Source organism: Prionailurus viverrinus, chromosome D1 (genome assembly GCF_022837055.1).
Source record: "Prionailurus viverrinus isolate Anna chromosome D1, UM_Priviv_1.0, whole genome shotgun sequence".
NCBI lineage: Eukaryota > Metazoa > Chordata > Mammalia > Carnivora > Felidae > Prionailurus > Prionailurus viverrinus.
Genome location: NC_062570.1, coordinates 23,985,377 through 24,005,093, shown reverse-complemented (window position 1 = coordinate 24,005,093; position 19,717 = coordinate 23,985,377). Strand labels below are relative to the sequence as shown.

Genomic DNA, 19,717 nt, shown 5'->3' with positions numbered 1-19,717 from the left:
TATAAGATCTGCCGTATCCTTGTCACGCCATAAATATTGGACAATGTGTGTGTAATCGTATCTGCTTTATATGGGCATTTTTGTGCAGACAGATTGCAAAAAGCCAGGTAGGACATTTCATGTATTGCCTGGTACATATAATATAATTATGAGCATACTTATGACTGCACTTATTTTTAAAATATGCAAGCATTTGATTTTCTGTAGCCATTTGATCTTACTACGTAAACGATGTCCCTCCTGTTGCTACCACGCTGGGAACTGCTGTGAATGCTGGGGCATATTTTGTGAGCTCCCATCATAGTGGCTGGCATTAAACATGCTCCCGAGATAGGTTAAATAAGTGAGTCGCTTGCGGAATCTTAAAGTGGGAGCTCACCTTACTGAACATCTAGTCTAGCCTGTAGATTTTATAGGCACAGCCTATAAATGCTTTTGGGACCAAGTAGAAATCGCTGTAGCAGCATGGCATTTTGTTAACGAGGATGCTGTGGCCCAGGGAGGCTAGGTGGTTTGGGCTGGGCAACCCAGTGTGTGATGACTAAACCAGAAGTATAGCCCAGGTCACGCAGTTCCCAGGGTGGTGGCAACCAAGCCTTCCCTTCCAGGGACAAGGGTGGCTAGCCAGTTGTAGAGCCTGGGGGCCGCCGTGTAAGATGTGACTTTCTCATTTTGCAGTCTCCAGGGGCTTCAGTGTCTTTTCGGAGGAAGAGCTACAACCCGAGGCCTGGAATCTGAGGTCCCGGTTGTCACAAGGGGGTTGAGCCCAAATTCTAGGGCTGTGGGTTCCGAGGTAGAATTCTTGACAGTTCCCAGTAGGATTCTGGACTCCACCTGAATTTCTCAAACACCAGCCCGGGATTTGAGAGCTGGAGAGGCCCTGATGTATCAGCAGTCACGATAGATTGTGGGAAAGGCATGTGAAAAGTGATGGGAATGAGATGAAGGAGGTGTCGAGGAGCAAGAATTCCCGTCCCCTTGAAGGTCCTTGTAGCTGGATTAGGAATCAGATTGACACGAGACAGAATAACAGGAGAAAACCAAATTTTACAGGTGTGTATAATGGGACATCCACATAGACATGGAAATTCCAAAGACCATCAGGCAGCATGGAGTATATATGTCATCCTGAAACTAAGGGGAAGGGGTAAGAGTCTGGGACTCCAGAGGAAAGGAGTGTACCTCACGGGACCATAAGAGGAACAGACGTTTGGTAATTAGATGTTTGCCCTGCCATACAGATGGGCCACTCCGAGAAAAACTGATCTGTTAATAACCCTTATTCTGGGGAAGACCCCCAATTTAGATTCTTCTGTGTGGTTAAGGGTGGGAGAAAAGTTTCTCTTCAGCCCGCAGGGACTCAATTGCCTTCAGCTCAAAATAATCCACATGCTAACGTGGCACTTTCTGGTTTGGGGGGCTTTCCTGAACACCATCAGAATCAGGGCATTTGTTTGGGGGGGGAATGGAAGTTCTGCTCCTTAGACAGGCCATCCTTACTGTTTACGGCTGGTGTGCTGGTTAGTCCGAGGGGATTTGCATAGATGCAGGGACCAGGGAAGAGAAGATTTGGGGTCCCTGGGGGACAGCAGAGCAAGAAGTGGGAAGGGTGTGTGAGGGCCTGCATCCAAGAAGCTTCCAGTCTCATGGCCCCTTCCATCCTGGTTTGCTATAACCCCTTTCTCTTGGGGCTTGAATCCAGGGAACTCTTAGGGAAAGACCTGACACATGACAAGTACTCAATAGGTATTTGATGAATGAATGAATGAATCCATGAATGAAAAGAATTTTAGAGCTAAAAGGGACTATAATGGGCCTCAAGTGATGGCTATAACCAACACCATTCAATTATTAATTCCAATAAAGCAACTCTCAAAGCACTAACAGAAGCTTGGAAACGGAGAATTTATAATCACCAACATGCTTGCTGTCAAAGTCATGATGGTGGCCTGCTTGGGACCTGTCCCCCTCTTCTGCAGCTGCCTCAGGGAGATGAGAAGGCTTCGGCGTAGGAGCCCAGTGCAGCAGGGGGAACATCTGTGGTGAGTCTAATGAGGCTATTAGGGTGGAGGTAGGTTAGCAGCTTCCCCTGAAGGCACCAGGGGAGACCTGAGATCTGTCTCCCCACCGCCTGGGGGAACATATCTAAAGACTGGCTCAATTGCAGGTGCAGACTGAAAAGATACTGAACAGCCCCAGGCCACATTCTTCTAGGGACCTTGTGGAGACGTGGTGGGGGTGGTTTGGGGTGGGGGGCGCAGAGAATGACTTCTTTCAAAAGGCCTGGATGGGCTGGCTGGAAGGAGGGTGAAGAAAGGAGCAGAAATGGTTCTGCGGGCCCCCCAGGGAGCGAGCGGAGGTATTCTCTTGCCGCCCCCGACACAGCCCGTCGTGTAGCACTTGGGGGCTGAATGTCGCTGATAGGTAGCAGAGTAGCTGCTGACGCCGGGGAAGTCTGAGTGGTGGGTCTTGTCGTTACAGAAATCACACCGGACATGCAGCGAGGTAGGGGTGGGGACGGCAGAGAACAGGGCCCTGAGAATCTTCGAACGTGTCAAAGCAGTTTTGTCACCGTGAAGGCAAACCCAAAGTGAAGCGTAATGGAGAACTCGAGGCAGATAGAGTCTGTCAGTGAGATTTAATTTGTTTCAGAACTGAGAGAGTTGCGAGAGCCCCCGTTCTTGATTGGAGTGGACAGCGGAGAGGTGGGAGCGCACAGGGCTGGAGCTACTCATTCCAGATAGGACTCCGGTAAACCAATCAGATAAATCTCTTCATTAGGGTCTTGAGTAAAAGGCAAGTGGAAAGAGGGCAGAGCGCAGCCTGTAGATTAAATTTGGTCAGAGCCAATATCTGACAATCCCCCATGCTGTTATCCAAATGAAAGCTAATGCAACTATGAATTAGCAGCCCCAGGAGCAATGGAGGAGGGAATTCAATTCTCTCCAACTCTGCTCCAGTCTAGACTGAAAGAGGAACCACGGGAGGCTGGCGTCACTCCCTCCAGGCATGAAGGTGTTGACTGGGGGGTGGTGGGGCACAAGGTGCCCCACTTGGGCTTCCCCACTCAAGTCTCGGAGTGTGGGCCTCAGTCATGTCTTAGGTCTGCTCAGCCAGCTCGGGGAAGGCCCAGGGTGAGCCCTACGTCTTCCAGAAGGTTTCAGCTGCAAGGGAGCCTCATCCCCTCTGAGGAAATTTCGCCTTGCTTTCCTCCTGCCAGCCTTGAGCATGACTCTTTTCTTCACAGTGAGCCCTGGACAGAGTTCCCCGGCTGGCCCTTGATATTTCTAAATCCAGAAGTCCCCCAGATGGTAGCTACGCTTGTCGTGAGCCCAGTCTGACATAGAGGATTGTCCAGTCACTGTGTCACCCACCTGAAACGAATGTAGCATCGCATGTCAGCTATACTCCATCACAACAACAAAACATAAGGAGTCCCCACCTAGCCTGAATCCAGTGATAGTGTATCACTCTCCCCTGCCAAACCTTCAGAGCAACCGTTTCCCCTCTTTGTTTTCAACAGAACAGAATTTTAATGAAACTAAGAGCACATAGGGGGCCATGGATGGCCTTCCTTCCACTTATGGAGATTGATCTTTAATGCTTTCCTTGGAGGAAATGCCTGCCCTTGACCCCTCACATCTGTCATTCTGGTCCCACTGACCCTGCAGTCGTGCCCTTCGCCCTGCCTTCCAACCCACATGGCACTTACCCTCAGATATGTATTCGATATTAATGCATTATTGTTCATTTATCTTTCGGTCTGTTGATTTAATCTCGTCCTGGGCTTATCCTTCACCCGTGTGCCATGGTATCGTGTAAATATGCTCTTACGTTCCTAATAGTCAAAGTCGGCCGTGTCTAGGTAATTCTTCGGTTTGCACAATGCAATCTACAAAGGGGCCTTCTTTTCATGATGTTGGCGATAATGATATCAGATTGTATGGAGAAGGGCAGAGAAAAGCCGCGATTAGTTCCAAGAGGGAGGCATTGAGCGGCAGAGACGGAATCTCCTCCAGCCCTCCCCGGGACGGGGTCTCGCTGTCAGCTCGCGGGTAAGAGGAGAGAAGGAATGAAGATGAATGTTTTACCGTGGTGGCTGCCCAAGGCCCGAAGCCATCTCAAAAGCCAACCCCCGAGACCCCCAAGGGAAAGGGCCAGTGGTGCAGCACTGGGGGCCTATGGCCCTGATGGGAACATTTATCAGAAATCTGTGCAAATGAGAGCAGGGAAGCAGAGCTTGTCCCAAGAGACGTTGTCTGCACCGGGTGGGAGGGGTGGGGTGGAGGGGGGATATCTTAGAATAAAATCCTTTAATGTTTCTCTCCACAGCAATATAGTCTCCTTAATATGACAAATCGGAGCTCCTGCCGTACTTTACTGCCTGCATGTTAATGAGCCGAGCCCGTGTAACAGAGCCATTTGGTGGAGGGAGTTTACAAACAACTTGGTTTTGAGATACTCAGAGAGAGAGGGAGAGAAGGAAGATGAGGTTGCATTGAGAGCCGTAGGTCTGACGGAGGAGGCTGCCTCCCTACAAGCCTTGGGACTCAAGGAGAGCCCCCTGGAAGAGTCTTTGCTCTTGGAGTGGCCATGCAAAGAGAGCCGGGGGAGACCTCTAAGACTCTGAGATTGCATTTCACTGAAGGACCCGATTCATTAAAATGATGTACAAAACACTCTCCAGGGGGCGCCCAGGTGGCTTAGTGGGTTGAGCATCCAAATTCGGCTCAGGTCATGATCTGGCGGTCTGTGGGTTCGAGCCCCGTATCGGGCTCTGTGCCGACAGCTCGGAGCCTGGAGCCTGCCTCAGATTCTGTGTCTCCCTCTCTCTGCCCCTTCCCCACTCATGTTCTCTCTCTTTGTCAAAAATAAATAAACGTTAAAAAAAAAGAAAACACTCTCCAGCACGTGCTACAAGATTCCCAGAGTGAATGCAGGTCACTGTCCCCATCTGGCTGCCACTCTGTGGTGCTTGAGTGACCCTCTCCAGCTGGAAGAGCAGGAGGGAGAATGGGACCTAGGCTTTCACAGAATGGGTCAGCCTGTTTTCTGAATCCAGGGTTAGGGTAATGTCCAGATTCCTTATCACCAGGCTCGTGAGGTCACTTTGTTATCTCGACAGGGTGAAACAGTGGCCAGTGTGAGTGAGCCCTTTGGAACACTAGAGATCTAGTCATAATGACGACGATGATGGCGATGGTTATGATGATGATGGTGACAATGTCACATAACGTACTCTGTGCTTACCAGGTGCCAGACCCGGCAGTAGGGGTTTTAGATGCATGTATCATTTAATCCTTACTCAACTAAGTGCTTGATAATACTGTTATTCCATTTTTATGATGAGTAAAGTAAGGTTCGAAGAGTTCAGTATCTTGATCACAGTTATAAATCTCCTTAGTGATGTCACATGCAGAAGTATCAGTCATTGGAAGAACATGTATGGAGCCTCCTTGAAGGATGTTGTATTACAGAATACTTGAACTAGAAGGAATCTGGACATGATCTGGCCCAACCTTTCTCACTATCCAGGTGGAAAAACCATCAGCCTGGAAAACAGAAGTGACCTCTGCAAGGCTAGGCCACCAGAAAATGGCAAAGCTGGGGTTAAAGTCCAGATCTTCTGAATTCCAGTGCTTTGTTCCTCTCTGGCACCCTCATTGTCTTTCAGTTTGGAGTGTTGCAGGATTTTAATTTTTAGGTAATGTGCTGATGGCTGGTGGTGAATTAAGCGCACGTGGGAACTAAAACATCTAAGAATTGGGAAAGAGCCGAGGGGAAAGCTGGTGTCCATTGAGCAGCTATAGTTGCACGGAGAAAGAGACCTGGGACACCCGCCATCTTGCTCTAGGGACGCATCACCTGAGATGGGAGCAGCCCCCTCAGGGAAGGCTGCGAAGGTGGGAGGTGTCTGGGTCTGGTTCTGGGATCCTTGTTCATCCAGGCTTGTACCTGAATACTCAAAGAGGATGAATTCCAGAGAACAGGGAAATGACCAGAGATGGGCCTTCTCTCCCATCCACCTGAGTGTGCCCAGCCCCTCATCTGGGCTGGAGGGATGTAAATGCCAACTTATGTACCATGTGGGGCTGGCTGCCTAAGAATCACCTGGAGAGTAATTTATAGACAGATTCCCAAGCCCTACTCCCAGAACTTCTGATTCAGAAAGTCTAGGTTACTATTCACCTATATTTTTTACATTGCCTCCAGGTGATTCTGATTATCAGCCAGAGTTGGAGCCACTACTGAAGGCTCTGATGTCATCGGGCAAACACAGAAGCAGGTGGAAAGATCAGCGAACGAGGAGAGCCAGTTAAATGCAAAAAAACGGTGATAGAGGGCTTTTGGGTGGTTTTTTGTTTTGTCTTTTGCTATAACCCATGGGATCCTGCCAACGATGATGCTGAGGGTGATTCCAATGTTGAGGGACAAGAGAAAATGGACTTCTGGGTAAGATCCATTATCTTAATGCAGATGAAATTTTCAATAATTACAACTTCTTGTCAAACATGCAGGCTCAATTGAAATAAAGTCGTGAATGGTGCCAGGATTATCTAGATCAATTCTCCTGTATGTGTTATCCCTGGTAGTCTCTCAAGAGATAAAGCACCCATCATGCTAGGTAATTATGTGGATAAGTATGGCAATTCCACAATAACCCAGCCATAAGTGAATTCAGTGGGAACAATTCAGGCTGATGTAGCTGGAGGAGAGGAGGGGACCAGAGCAAAGTCCAGATAGCATTGTGACAATCATGGCCTCATTTGTGCTGTCAGCAATAAAGCACTAAATCACTGCCTATAGGATAGGCACAAGGGTAAGTTAGAAGAATTCTAGACCATCCCTCAGTTTTCCAGCTGGCAGATTCCCGAAGTGCAGCACTTATGAGCCATGTGACCGGAAGAACATGGCAAACTCAATATTAAGAACATGGCCTTAGCATGTAAGATCAGTGTGTGGCTCCTCTTGGTAAAGCAGAGAATGAACACGCACATGTGTGAGCACACACACACACACACACACACACACACAGTCCATCAAAACGGGGAGAAGTTACTTCTCAATGTTGTAAATTTAAATGAAGTCCGGAGTAGTGAAGGCCATTTGTAAGGTCTGCTGAGCTAATGGATTCATAATGACTTTTCAAGCTTCGCTCGGGTAAGAAATACTGTTCATTTTTTAATTGCATATAATTATACTTTTTCATAATCTAGGGCAGCATAGCAAAAGTAAATCTACTGGCTTAATTATAAATCTTTTTATTATCTGGAACCCTGCTGAAATAAAAGGAAAGAAACAACTATTGTGTTTTTTTTTAATCTAGTAAAAAGGATTAAAAAAAAAAACCTCAATGTTAAATGAGTTACAATGTTTTTGATGGGAGAACACTGGTTTGTTTCACGTTTGATATTCTTTTGGTGGGGGGGCGGGGGGGAAGGCTGTTTGTAGAAGTGCCCGGACATTCTGACCTGCCTGTGGTCCAAACTGCCTCCTGTCCTAAGGGAGTGAGCATTTGCTGGTCTGTTCAATAATCTGAGAGAGTCCTTTTTTTATCCCTAGAGGTGGAGTCTGGGAAGAGCTTCAAGCTTGAAGGTGCAGCAGGTTAGGGGGGGAAGGGGTTGCGTTCCGGGAAGAGGTGAGAAGTTTGAGGGAGCTGAAGCTCCCAGGATCATACTCGGATTATTCTTTCCACTGGGTTTCTCCTCCTGATCTTCCCAAGACTCTCCTGTGACTCTGTGGCTCGCTCAGAATGACCCTGGGGAGAAAGATGCACTTCTGAAGGACACGGGATGATAACCTGGCCAGGAAGATGCATTGCTTTCACGGAGATGAGATTGGCTGTACCCTTCGTTCCTTGTAGAGTAGAAATGCTGGACCAATCACGTGTAAGGGAGCAGCACCATTCCGGAGGCATGAGCAGGTTCGGGCCGATGCAACTGTGTCTGAGGCAAGGAGAGCAGGCTCACGAAAACACGGGCAGTTCTCCATATTCAGCTCTCCACTGTCACCCCACAAGTCAGAGAGGGTCGGAGGCACCTGCTTCCAGGTGGGCAGCAGAGGGCCTGTTAGCGCCGGAGCCTGGGGGAAGCGGGGAGCCCCTGGGCGGCACCAGCCGAGCCCTCGCCAAACCGTCCTGAAGACCTGGCTTCTCCCTGACCCAGAATTCCACGATCCCTTGAAAAGTCATCAATGCTGGATGCCCCTTGTTTAAGCGAATCAGGTACTCAGTCATTGCTGGGGAGGCAGGGAACCCAGAGAGAAAAACTAATTAAGCTCTTAAAGGCTCGGTAGCCCATATGGGCCTGATGGACATGGATGGGGTTGCAGCCCCATCTCAGAAGAGGGGGACATTATCCTGAAAGGCGACGGCGGTTCGCAGTGAACATCTCTAAATCCCTCTGCGTTACTTCTTACCACTCTGGCCCCAATTCCGACCCCACGCACACGCCCCCGTGGCACCTCAAGTGTGGGACACGCTATACATTCTGTGCTTCGAATGGCAACCGCCTCTGGTGGCGTGTGCAACCTGTGCCTGGCGCTGGCTGAGAGCCGCTTCTCTCCCTGCAGCCCCTGCTCCGGCAGCCACCTCTTCACCCCCGACGTAGGGGTTCCCTTCTCCTGGTACTTACTCTGGGCTCCAGATTGCTGTTGTCAGGCCGGTGCTGCCAAAAAGTGGCCCCGAATTTGAACCCCTCTCTCCAGAAAGAAGTAGAATCTCACATCTCCCGTGGAGAACTCCCTTTCATGCCCTCTGATGCCTGCAATCAGGGAGGGGTTCCTGGAAGAGGTGAACTTGACAGTACAAGAGTGGTCGTGAGCAGTGAAAGGACAATTATGTCCAGAAAGTTGCTTTAGTAACGCATTAAAGTAAGAACCCCCCCTCCTTGCAAGGGTGATGAGTCTGGGTAGCCAACCTGAATCCCACTAGGGATCATCCAGACCCATTTCCTAGGTATATGATGCTTTTCATCAGCCGGTCACTGAATCCCAGGGAGTATGCTTTACCCCTCTGGACTCTCCTCAGAACAGATAAGACACATGCCAGTTTAGACTCCTGGCACCACCACTTAAGAGCTATGTGGACTTTGACTTCATCTTTCTTAATCTCTATATGCTCATGCATAAAATGGGTATAATACTAGCGGGCCTGCAGAGTCCTAAGAATTAGAGAAAAGTCAAGGACCTAGTGAAGTCAGAGGCCTGCTACCTACTCAGTGCTCAATGGGTGTTTTTTGTTGTTGTTGTTGTTGTTTTTCTTTTTTTTTTTTTTTGCTGTCTCTGTTGTGGCTATTACATTCCTAGATTCAGAAAGCTGGGTACACATTCCTGTTTTTCTCGTTGCTAGCAGCTTGGCCTTGGTTGAGTTGCATAGTTTTTCAAAGCTTTAGCTTGGGCGTCTGTGAAGTGCAGCTAATGACTTCTGCCTTAACCAGGTAGCGAGAGGTTTTGCAACAACCAGTAAAAGTAAAAGCCTAGCACAGTGATTTAAACAAGCAGGAAGTAACACCCCCTCACTTACAGAGCCTTCCAGGATATGCTGTCGCAGTTGGTTTGGCAGCTTGACCGTGTCAGGACGAGCATCTTTGGGGCTCTCTGGGCCCTTCTGTACCAGCTTTTCCCTTCGTGGTCCTTGACTTTTCTAATTCTTAGAAATGCCTTGCTCTAGGCACAGAGAAGGGGGAAGAGGAAGGGACAGAAGATCAGCCTCTCTGTGTCAGAAAGAGGAAAAGCTTTCCCAGAGCCCACCCGGTAAACGTACACTCACATCTCCTTGACTGCGACTGGATGAGGGTCAGGCCAGTCAGCCAGTGGTGTTCGTCCCACATCCACCGATGGGGCTGCTGTGAGAACAGACAGACGAGTGTATGTTAAAGCATTTTGTAAGAGGGTCACAAAAGTAAGTTACTATCCTTACTCTAGCTCTTGTACAAAGGAGAGGCCAGTCAACTGGGTAAGTGATAACTCTATTGTTCAGGCCTTTTAACCCCACCGAAATGAATGGAAGACATTCTGGAGGCCATGGTTGTTTTAGTACAGGCTCCTAGGTCATAGCCTCTTTCTGGCCAAGCTGCGGGTTACCCGTTTCATTTTGCTAGTGGGATGAGGCTTGAATTGGGCTTGGTGACTTCAATTGTCTCTGCTTGATGTAAGTGGAAGGCTATGTTTCCAGGTAAATATGGTGAATTTCTAGTGCCCAGCAGGAGGTATTCCTGAAAGGCTCATTCACCAGTAATGGGGTGATGTTACATTAATCATAGGTAGTCGTCTTAATGTGTGCCCTCCCATTCTTGTACCCTCATGACATCCTTAATAAGCATCTGCTATCTTTAACAGCTTTATTGAGGCATAATTTACATACCATAAAATTCGCTAAGTATACAATCGAATGATTTTTAGTAAATTGACACAGTTGTGCAACCGTTACTACGATGCAGTTTTAGAACAGTTCAGTCTCCCCTGAACAATCCTTCCTGCCCGTTTGCAGGCAATCTCTACAACCCCACCCGCTCTCACCGTGCTCCAGGCAATTACTAAGCTACTTTCTGTCTCTAGATTGCCTTTTCTGGACATTTCGCACCAACAGGATTGTACAATATGTAGCCTTCTGTGTCTGGCTTCTTTCACTTAGCATGTTGTTGAAGTTCACCCACATGGTAGCTATCAGTCGTTGGTCCATTTTTGTACGGATGAACAGTCGATGATGAACATTTTAGTTCCTTCCACTTTTTGCTCCTTATGACTTTTTGCTCTTCATGAAGATGCTGCTGTGAACATTCATATGTATGTCTTTTGTGGACATATATTTTCCTTTCTCTTGGATAGAGATCTAGGAAATGAGTTGCTGTGTCATATAACTTTATGTTTAACATTTTAAGAACCTGTCCAACTATTTTCCACCTTTTACCAGATTGTTACATTTGTTACTGTCGATGAACCTACACGGACACCTCATCACCCAAAGTCCATAGTCTACGTTACAGGGTTCACTCCTGGTGTTATACACTCTGCGGGTCTTGACAAATGTATGATGACATGGATCCACCATAACAGTATTGTAGAGTAGTTTCACTGCTCTAAAAACCCTCTGTGCTCTACCTGTTGATCTGCCCTTCCCCTCAGTCCCTGGCAACCACTGATCTTTTTACCATCTCCATAGTTTTGCCTTTTCCAAAATGTCATGTGGTCATTCACAAAGTCTGTAGCCTTTTCAGGTTGTTGTTGTGTTTTCACTTCGTAATATGCATTTTAAGTGTCCTCCAGATCTTTTCATGGCCTTCTTCAGCTTATTTCCTTTTAGCTCCGAATACTATTCCATTGTATGGATGTACATGTATGTATCCATTTACCCGTTCCTACTGAAGGACATCTTGGTTGCTTCCACGTATTGCCAGTTATAAATAATTAGTTGCCATATGTGCAAGTTATGGTGTGGACATAAGTTTTCAACCCATTTAGGTAAATATCAGTATGCTTATTGGATCATAAGTGTACATTTAGTTTTATAAGACACTGCCAACCAATCTTCCAAAATGGTTGTGCCATTTTGCATTCCCAGCAGCAATGAGTGAGAGTTCTCTTGCTCCACATCCTCACCAGCTCTTGCTGCTGTGTGTGTTTTGGATTTTGACCATTCGAATAGGTGTATAGCGTCATCTTTTGGTTCTTTTTATTTGCAGTTCTGCAGTGGCACATGAGGTGGACCATCGTCTCATATGCTTATTCACCACGTGTATATCTTCTTAGGTGAGGTGCCTGTTCAGGTCTTTTGCCCATGTTTTAACCAGGCTGTTCGTTTTCTTATTGCTGAGTTTCAAAAGTTCTTTGTATGTTTTGGATAACAGTCCTTTCTGTCAACTATGTCTTTTGCAAATATCTTCCCTTCGTCTGTGACTTGTCTTCTCATTCTCTTTCTGCCCATTTTTCAGTTGGGTTGTTTGCTTTCTTATCATTGATTTTTTTGAAAAGAGTTGTTTCTGTGTTCTGGATACAAGTTATTTTATCAAAAGTATATGATTTTCAAAGCGTTCTCCCACTGTGTGGCTTATCTTTTCATTTGCGTAATGGTGTCTTTTGAAGTGCAGACGTTTTTAATTTTGATGAAATCCAAATTCTTAATACATTCCTTTATGGATCATGCTTTTGTTGTTTATCAGGAAACTCTGCCTAACCCAAGGTCACAATGGTTTTCTACTGTGTCTTCTTGTAAAAGTTTTATAGTTTTAACTGTAACAGTTAGGTCCATATCAATTTGGGGTAAATTATTGTGGTGTGAGGCAAAGGTCTAAATTCACACTTTTGCATGTGACTATCCAACTGTTTCAGTACCATTTGTTGAAAAAACTATTCTTCTGCCATGGAATTGCCTTGACATCTTTTAAAAATAACAATTGACCATAAATGTAAGGGTTTACTTCTGGACTCTCAATTCTGTTCCATTGATTTAAATGTCTATCCTTATGTCAAAGCCACACTGTGTGGGTTACTGTAGCATGTTTCAAAATCAGGAAATGTAAAATCCATAGTACTCCAACTTTCTTCTTTTTCAAAATTATTTTCACTCTTCTTCATTTCTTGCATTTCTATATAAATCTTGAGATTGGAGTGTCAAGTTTCTGAAAAAAAAAACCTGCTGAGATTTTTATAGGGATTGTGTTTCTAATTAGAATAATTTGGGAAGAATTACCATTCAATATATTAAACACTTATTATTTATTTTGAGACAGAGAGAGAGAGAGAGAGGGAGAGAGGAAGAGGCAGAGAGAGAGGGAGAGAGAATTCCAAGCAGGCTCCACACTGTCAGCACCAAGCCAGACTTGGGACTTGATCTCGGGAACTGTGAGATCATGACCTGAGCCGAAGTCAAGACTCAGATGCTTAACCATTGAGCCACCCAGGTGCCCCGCCATTTAATATTTTGAAATCTTCTGTCCGCGACCGTGGAATGTCTCTTCATTTATCTACAACTTCTTTAATTTCTCTCAATGATGTTTTTTAGTTGGCAGCATATGAATTTTTCACTTCTTTGGTTAGATTTATTCCTAAGTGATTTATTGTTTTTGATACTATTGAAAATGGGATTGTTCTGTTAATTTTTTTTTAATTTGGATTATTGCCAGTATATAAAAAGAAAATTAATTTCTGTATATTGATCTCCTATTCTGTGACCTCATTGAAATCATTTATTAGTTCTAGCAATTTTTTCATAGATCCCTTAGGATTTCTTTACATATAAGGTCACCTACAAATAAAAGTAGTTTTTCTTCCGTCTTCCTTCCGATCTGATTGCCAAGTATCTGTTCCTCGATTTGAAGTTCCATAAAACACTCAAGAAGAGTACAGACGAGGTCTCCAGGGAAGATCATGTGACGAGCAGGGGGGGAGGCAGGGCCTGACCGTTGGAGCTCTGCGGCAGAGGGGATGGGGAGTTTCTCATTAAGCTGTGGTGACTTTAGGCTCCCTTCTTCATTTCCCAAGGTGCTAGCATGAAGGAACCACCAGAGAAAGGTATGCCAGGGTTTGATGGTAGAAAGTTCGATGGAGAGACAGAAGATGTATTATTGTTGAGGCCCTTTCCATGACAATTACTCTACTCTAGTATGGGTTTTTTTGTTTTTTGTTTTTTGTTTTTTGTTTTTTGTTTTTTGTACTTTGTTCCATGAAGACATGGTCTGTTCCTCTCCCATTAATGTGGATGTCCTCTTCTGCTAAGCAACGACTGGCCGGTACCCCACCCCTTCCAAATGGACATGGGGAACTAATGACACAGTGGAGGCCAGTGAACAGTCAAAAAGGCCTTGTGTACGTGAGCGTATCGACTGCCACAACAGTGGTTCCAGACTCGAACGGCCACGCTTCCTCCTTTCCAGTGAAGTGCCTTTTAAATAATCCCTCATTATTTCACATGCAATGGCTATTATGGCTATGTGAGCTGTTATCTATTTATGTTGACTATTAATAAATTATTAGACCATATTGTGTGGGTTTTAATAACTCCATAGGAAGAGAAGCGTGGCCAGGAGGTGAAATCTCAAGCAATTACAAATTCATAGGTTGAGTTAATTTTTTTTTTCTAACACACAGAAGCTGTTCACTTACGAGTAAATTAAATACATAGGCCCGTTGCCCTTACTTAGAATTCTCGTCGTGCAGAGAGAAGAAGCTCACAGCAGATGCACGGCTCCTGGTAGGAAGTACCTGCGGGGAGTAGGCTGTCGCAGGGACTGCCCAAGGCAAGACCCAGGGCTTGTTAGGTTGCCTGCCTTGAACCTTGTCCTTGTGTGTGGGCCGAAAATCTCCATCAGGACATGAATGTTGATGGTCGCGGTCATACCTGGGTGAGACTAAGCAGGGCTTTTAAAATGCACTATTCTAAATCAGCCTTGAAATACCGGCCCCCGAACTGGCCCACGTGACTGCTTCCCAGATGAGACTCAGGAAGCCACACTGTACCACTTGCACACATGTCCTTGCTTCTTCTAGACAAACCGGGAGAGGCTCTTTGAAAGTCAGGATTAGAGTGTCAGCCCGGGAGATTCTTGATGAACTCTGCTCCGAGGGGTCAGACGGAGGCAGAGAAAGCACCGGGCTTCAGCCGCAAAATGGAAATGGACCCAAATCATTTTCTTGTCAGCCAGGATTTGAAAATCAATACGCAGCCTCCTTGATACATTTTTATTCTTTTTCTTCTTCTCTGGCTGTCTGCTGAGGGTGATGACAGATTTCCTTCTCCGGGTAGCTGTGGAAATGAAATCCTCCTACCCTCCTGGGGACAAGAGTGCTGTGTCCACACCCATGCAGGTTTGGAGCACAGCCTCCACAGCAGTCTGGGCGGCAGGTCGCCACGGTTCTGCAAACCACTTCTGCTCCTCTCCTCCTGGCTGTGAGGGGCGGAGTCCGCCTTGCCTCCCTTGTCGCTAACATCTGCAAACCGGTGACAGTCTTTCCTATGATGTCATGAGGAAGAATGAATATCGGTACATGGCTGTTTCCATTCCTTACTCGAGTTATTCACACGATGAGTACTGAGCGCCTGGGAGGCTCAGTCGTTAAGTGTCTGACTTCTGCCCAGGTCATGATCTCACAGTTCGTGAGTTCGAGTCCTGCTTCGGGTGAGCTCCAGCCTCGCATCTCTGAGCTCGAGCCCCACTTCAGATGATCATGAGTCCTGCTTTGGGTGAGCCCTCTTCTCTCTTTCCCCATCTCTCTCTCTCTCTCTCTCTCTCTCTCTCTCTCTCTCTCTCTGTTTCTGCCCCTCCTGGGATTCTCTTTCTCTTTGCCCCTTGATCACTTTTGCTCTCTCTCTTCTCTCTCTCTCTCTCTCTCTCTCAAAAAAAAAAAAAAAACCAACAAGATGAGGACTACTCAAGATCTTTACTCTTCCCGTTGCTGCTAGAGAACAGATTTGGACATAACAGGGGTTCATTCTCTAGGATACCATCGTAGGGTGTTTATATAAGGGAGTGCTTGAAACATACATATTATGAGGGTGCCCCAAGTGTAGAGCCCACAGCACCTTGGGCTCCTGGAGCATGGGGGGGTTCTTATTTCTAACCCCCTCTCTTGTTCTCGTAGTAACAGTGAATGCTGCATAGTAATCGACATGAAAGGAGGGGAAAAAGGAAAGAGGAGGGTGAGAAAAGATGGGTAAGAGATTCCAGTCTGTCCACTCATTCCCTCAGTCTTGATTTCGGGACACATCATGTGCCAGGCATCCCTAATGGGCGCTGGACATACAGCAGCACCCAAGACACAGACCCTTCTCTTAAGAAGCTTCTCGACAAGCTGGGGAGGCGGGCAGTAAATGTAAGCAGACAGACATAGATGGTGCGCCTAAGTCCTGTGCTCGGATAGGCACAGAGGGCTGTGGGAGCTCAAAGGGAGGGTGCCCAGTTTCCCCAAGGTTTCTGAGAGGTGACATCTACACTTGTCATGTGTGAGAGTGGGAGATGGGTAGGGAAATTGGGCCAAGGGAAGTCCATGCCTAAGAAAGCTTAGAGAAAAATGACTGGCCTAGCCTGGCAATTTCCAGGTGCGCTGTGTGACTGGGACAGAGCATGGAGAGGAGAGTGGCAGGCCACATGGCTGGTGTGTTAACCAGTCTACAGATCATGAAGAGCCCAGTGAGAGGCCATGTGAAGGATTTGGGACACATCCCTGAGAGCAGGGAAGGCCGTGGGGGTAACCCATGCAGGCTACCCTTGGAGAAACTTCGAGGGAGGAAAGGAGAGCCCCTACCACAGGGCTCTGGGGAGCTCAGGAAGCTAAGGAGAGGCTTGCCCTCAACTCTGGAGGAGACCAGGAAGGTCACGGGCACCCAGCATGGACTTGGAGACAGTTGGGAGTGACCCAGGTCCAATGCACCGAACACGGGGCTCGACAGACAAGGGTGGGATCCAAAGATTACAAAGAATGGAGGAAAAGAAGGCTTTGGAGAGCACAATGGGGTTCATTCATGAACTTACCAGGTTGCTTCTGTTACCACAGTAACATGTCAAGGGTTTTTGCGGATCTGGGAGAAAAAAAAATCCCTGCGTTACAGTACTCAAAGCAAATTAGGTCACTGTTACGAGTTATTAATTTTAATGTATTAAGAAAAGTGTGCAGGGGGGAGTGAAGTGTTTTTTTTTTAAACACAGCAAATGGGAAGCAGCGAAAAGTACAACAATAATTATGCTGAAAGCAAAGTGAAGTGTTCCATAAAATGTAAGAAATGAAGAAATTACACACCCCTCCTCCCTCCTCCCTCCAGTGTGGTTAGGAGTCGGTGCGGGGGGTGGTGGGTGACTCTCCCACGGCCTTCTGATGCAATTATGAGCTCTCATTTCACTTCTTTGTGTTATGTCGCGAGGTGTTACTTAAGCCCGGATGAAATCCCGCGTCGGAATGAAAGCACAGAGGGGCATTTTTCTGGGCTGGGTTATGTTTAGCGTGGAATCGCTCGTAGGCGAATGTGCAGTCTGAGGAGGGGAAATTGGAAGCTGTGAGTAGATTCTCCAGGAACTTTCGTACCCACGGGGACTCCAGGCAGGCCAGGGTTTTTGGTTTCTGGGCCTGTTTGACTTGCTCTGGCAGCCTACCTCCCGGCTGCAGAAAGCTGCAAAACTGGGTCATGTGCTGCTCCAGCGTGAAGAGGCGGCTTTGGGTGGTTTTTGTCCTGTCTCCTTTGACTTCCTGTTGCTGCCGCTGCTGTTGTTGTTTCATTTGGCTGTTTTCTATCCGATTGGTTTTGCTTTGCAGTTTCGGAGGGCAGTCAGAAATTCCTCCTTCCAGATGGTGTCGCGTGTGAAATTGATCTCCTTTATCCTAGACACGAAAGGTCTCCCTCCCCCGCTGACCCTGCGTCCCTCTTCCTGAACACACCTGCGTCACCCACGTGCCCACGCCTTTCCCCCCATCACTGCCCGTCAGGGTGACATTCGGGTTTAGGTGCGTTTTAGGCTGGGGCGGAGAATGGAGGGCTCAGCTCTAGGCTGCGGCTGCACGGTCTCACTTGCTCCTTGAAACACTTCTCTCCTTTCCTTGCAAGAAAATCCCATCTCGTGAGCCTTTTCTCCTCTCTCTGACCACACTGTGCGTCGTCCCTACTCTCTGATCCCACTCCCTGCCCACATTGTTTTAAAATTTTTTTTTTATTGCTTATTTTGAGAGAGAGAAAGAGAGAGAGAGAGACTATGAGAAGAGGGGCAGAGAGAGAGGGAGAGAGAGAGAATCCCGAGCAAGTTCAGCACTGTCAGTTCAGAGTCCCACGTGGCGGTCAAAGCCACGAACCATGAGTTCATGACCTGGGCCAAAACCAAGACTCTAATGCTTAACCGACTGAGCCACCCAGGCGCCTCATCCTTGCCCACATTCTTTTTTTTTAAATGTTTTATTTTTTTAAGTGTATTTATTTATTTTGAGAGAAAGAGAGAGAGAGAGAACGAGAGAATGAGTGGAGGAGAGGCAGAGAGAGAAGGAGAGAGAGGCTCTGAAGTGGGCTCTGTGCTGACAGCAGAAAGCTTGATGCAGGGCTCGAACCTATGACCCATAAGATCGTGACCTGAGCCGAAGTCGGATGCTTAACCTACTGATTCACCCAGGTGCCCCTTTGCCCACATTCTTAAAAGCCCTGAAAGGGATCTCTTGTCTGGACTCCAACACCACCTTATCCTGTTCTCTGTTTTCTCCAGACTTCCTTCCTTCCTTCCTTCCTTCCTTCCTTCCTTCCTTCCTTCCTCCTTCCCTTCCTTCCTCCTTCCCTCCCCCCTTCTCTTCCTTCCTCCCTCCCCCCTTCCCTTCCTTCCTTCCCTCCTTCCTTCTGTCTACCAGTCAGAGATTTTCTCGTGACTCCCACGCCCATAGTATGGCCTTAACCTTTAACCTAAGCTCAGAGGAACCAGTGAGGTGCCAACATCCACAGAGATCGTAAGCACTACGAAACCATTTGTTTTAAAAACTAAACTCTTCTCCTAATTTTATCCTCCCCAAGCAAACAAATAAAACAACGTGACTTCTTTTTTATTTCTTACCATCATTGAAAAACAACATGTATCTCCCTGCCTGTTGCTCGGGTGAGGGGCCTTGAGTTAGCTGCAGTTTCACCCCTTCTCTCTGAGCATGACGAACGCTTCTGAAGAAGCCGTTGACTCTCCCTCTCCTCCTGCTGCTATCAGTCCTGGGCTCCAGCCCTTGCCCTCTCCAGCCCATGTACAGCTCTCTAGAACACAGGATCAGTCTGCAGGGCCCCCCATCTCTGGGCCATTCTCTGCATGGATTTCAGAGTTTTTCCAGAACCTGGCCCTGACTGGGACATTCCCTGCCCGTAGATGGAAGAGCTTCCTTTGTCTCAAGATGAAAGAGGAAGCATTTCCAGGCCCAGTGAAATCTGGCCTCCACCGGTCAACTTCCGCACTCTTCTTTTCTGGCTACTCTTCCCCACCCCGTGATCTAGTCACACGTCTGCTCTTCTCTAAATGCCCTGTGCATGCGTGCATGTCTGAATCCTTGCTCCCCATTTCCGTCTGTTGGAATCCATCCCGTGTCCTCTCTACCCAGCAAGTTCCCACTCATCCTCAATGCCACTGAAGCCACGGCGAAGACCGAGTCTCCCTTCTCTGGACTCTTGCAAAACACCTGTACTGTAGCGCGTATCACAACACACTGTGTGCGTGCACACTTCTGGCTCACCCTCGTTAGATGTGGACCCCTTGAGAAGCACTGTCTTTGAACCCTCACCCCAAACAGGAAAACTTCGTCCTTTGTTATTCTTTGTTCGTATCTTACTCTTTTCCTCGACTAAATTCTCCACTTATAATAGAAAAGTTGGGCGGGTTCCTCATAGCCTACTTAAGACCGTTGATCCCAAAGATGGCAAGACAGAATGAAGTGTGAGGCAGAAGGGCTCAGATGGTGTCCTCTGGGTGACCGTCTTTCTCTAAGGTCACATGTTCTAAGAATGGATACTCTGAGAGTTTGAGAACCCTTGAGAGCTCCAGATGGATGACAAAACCAGTTCTCGTGCCTAGCTTTTATGTGACTCTTGCTGCAAGTTCAGGGCCTCCGGGGACGGGCAGGGGAAGGGGAGGAAATCCTTGAAATTCTGGTTTCTTTTCTCCTCTGTTATTAAATGGCTGTAGTAAAAGCCATGTCCACATCATTCTGTAAAGTAGTCCGAAGGCAGAGAGGGCAAAGGAGACCTGGCATCTTTCATTTACTACAATGATGCATTATTTTT

The 19,717-nt window shown here is 47.2% G+C and overlaps 1 protein-coding gene and 1 long non-coding RNA gene across 3 annotated transcripts in view; both read left to right on the top strand.

The window, feature by feature from the left end:
* KIRREL3 (kirre like nephrin family adhesion molecule 3) overlaps window positions 1–19,717 on the top strand; it is a 549,921-nt gene that overhangs the window by 52,005 nt on the left and 478,199 nt on the right. The gene's annotated exons all lie outside the window — the stretch shown is intronic.
* Window positions 831–6,536, top strand: LOC125146883 (uncharacterized). The gene is made up of 3 exons (XR_007144913.1): window positions 831–1,053; window positions 5,536–5,704; window positions 6,214–6,536. It is a non-coding gene; the product is annotated as an uncharacterized LOC125146883 (long non-coding RNA).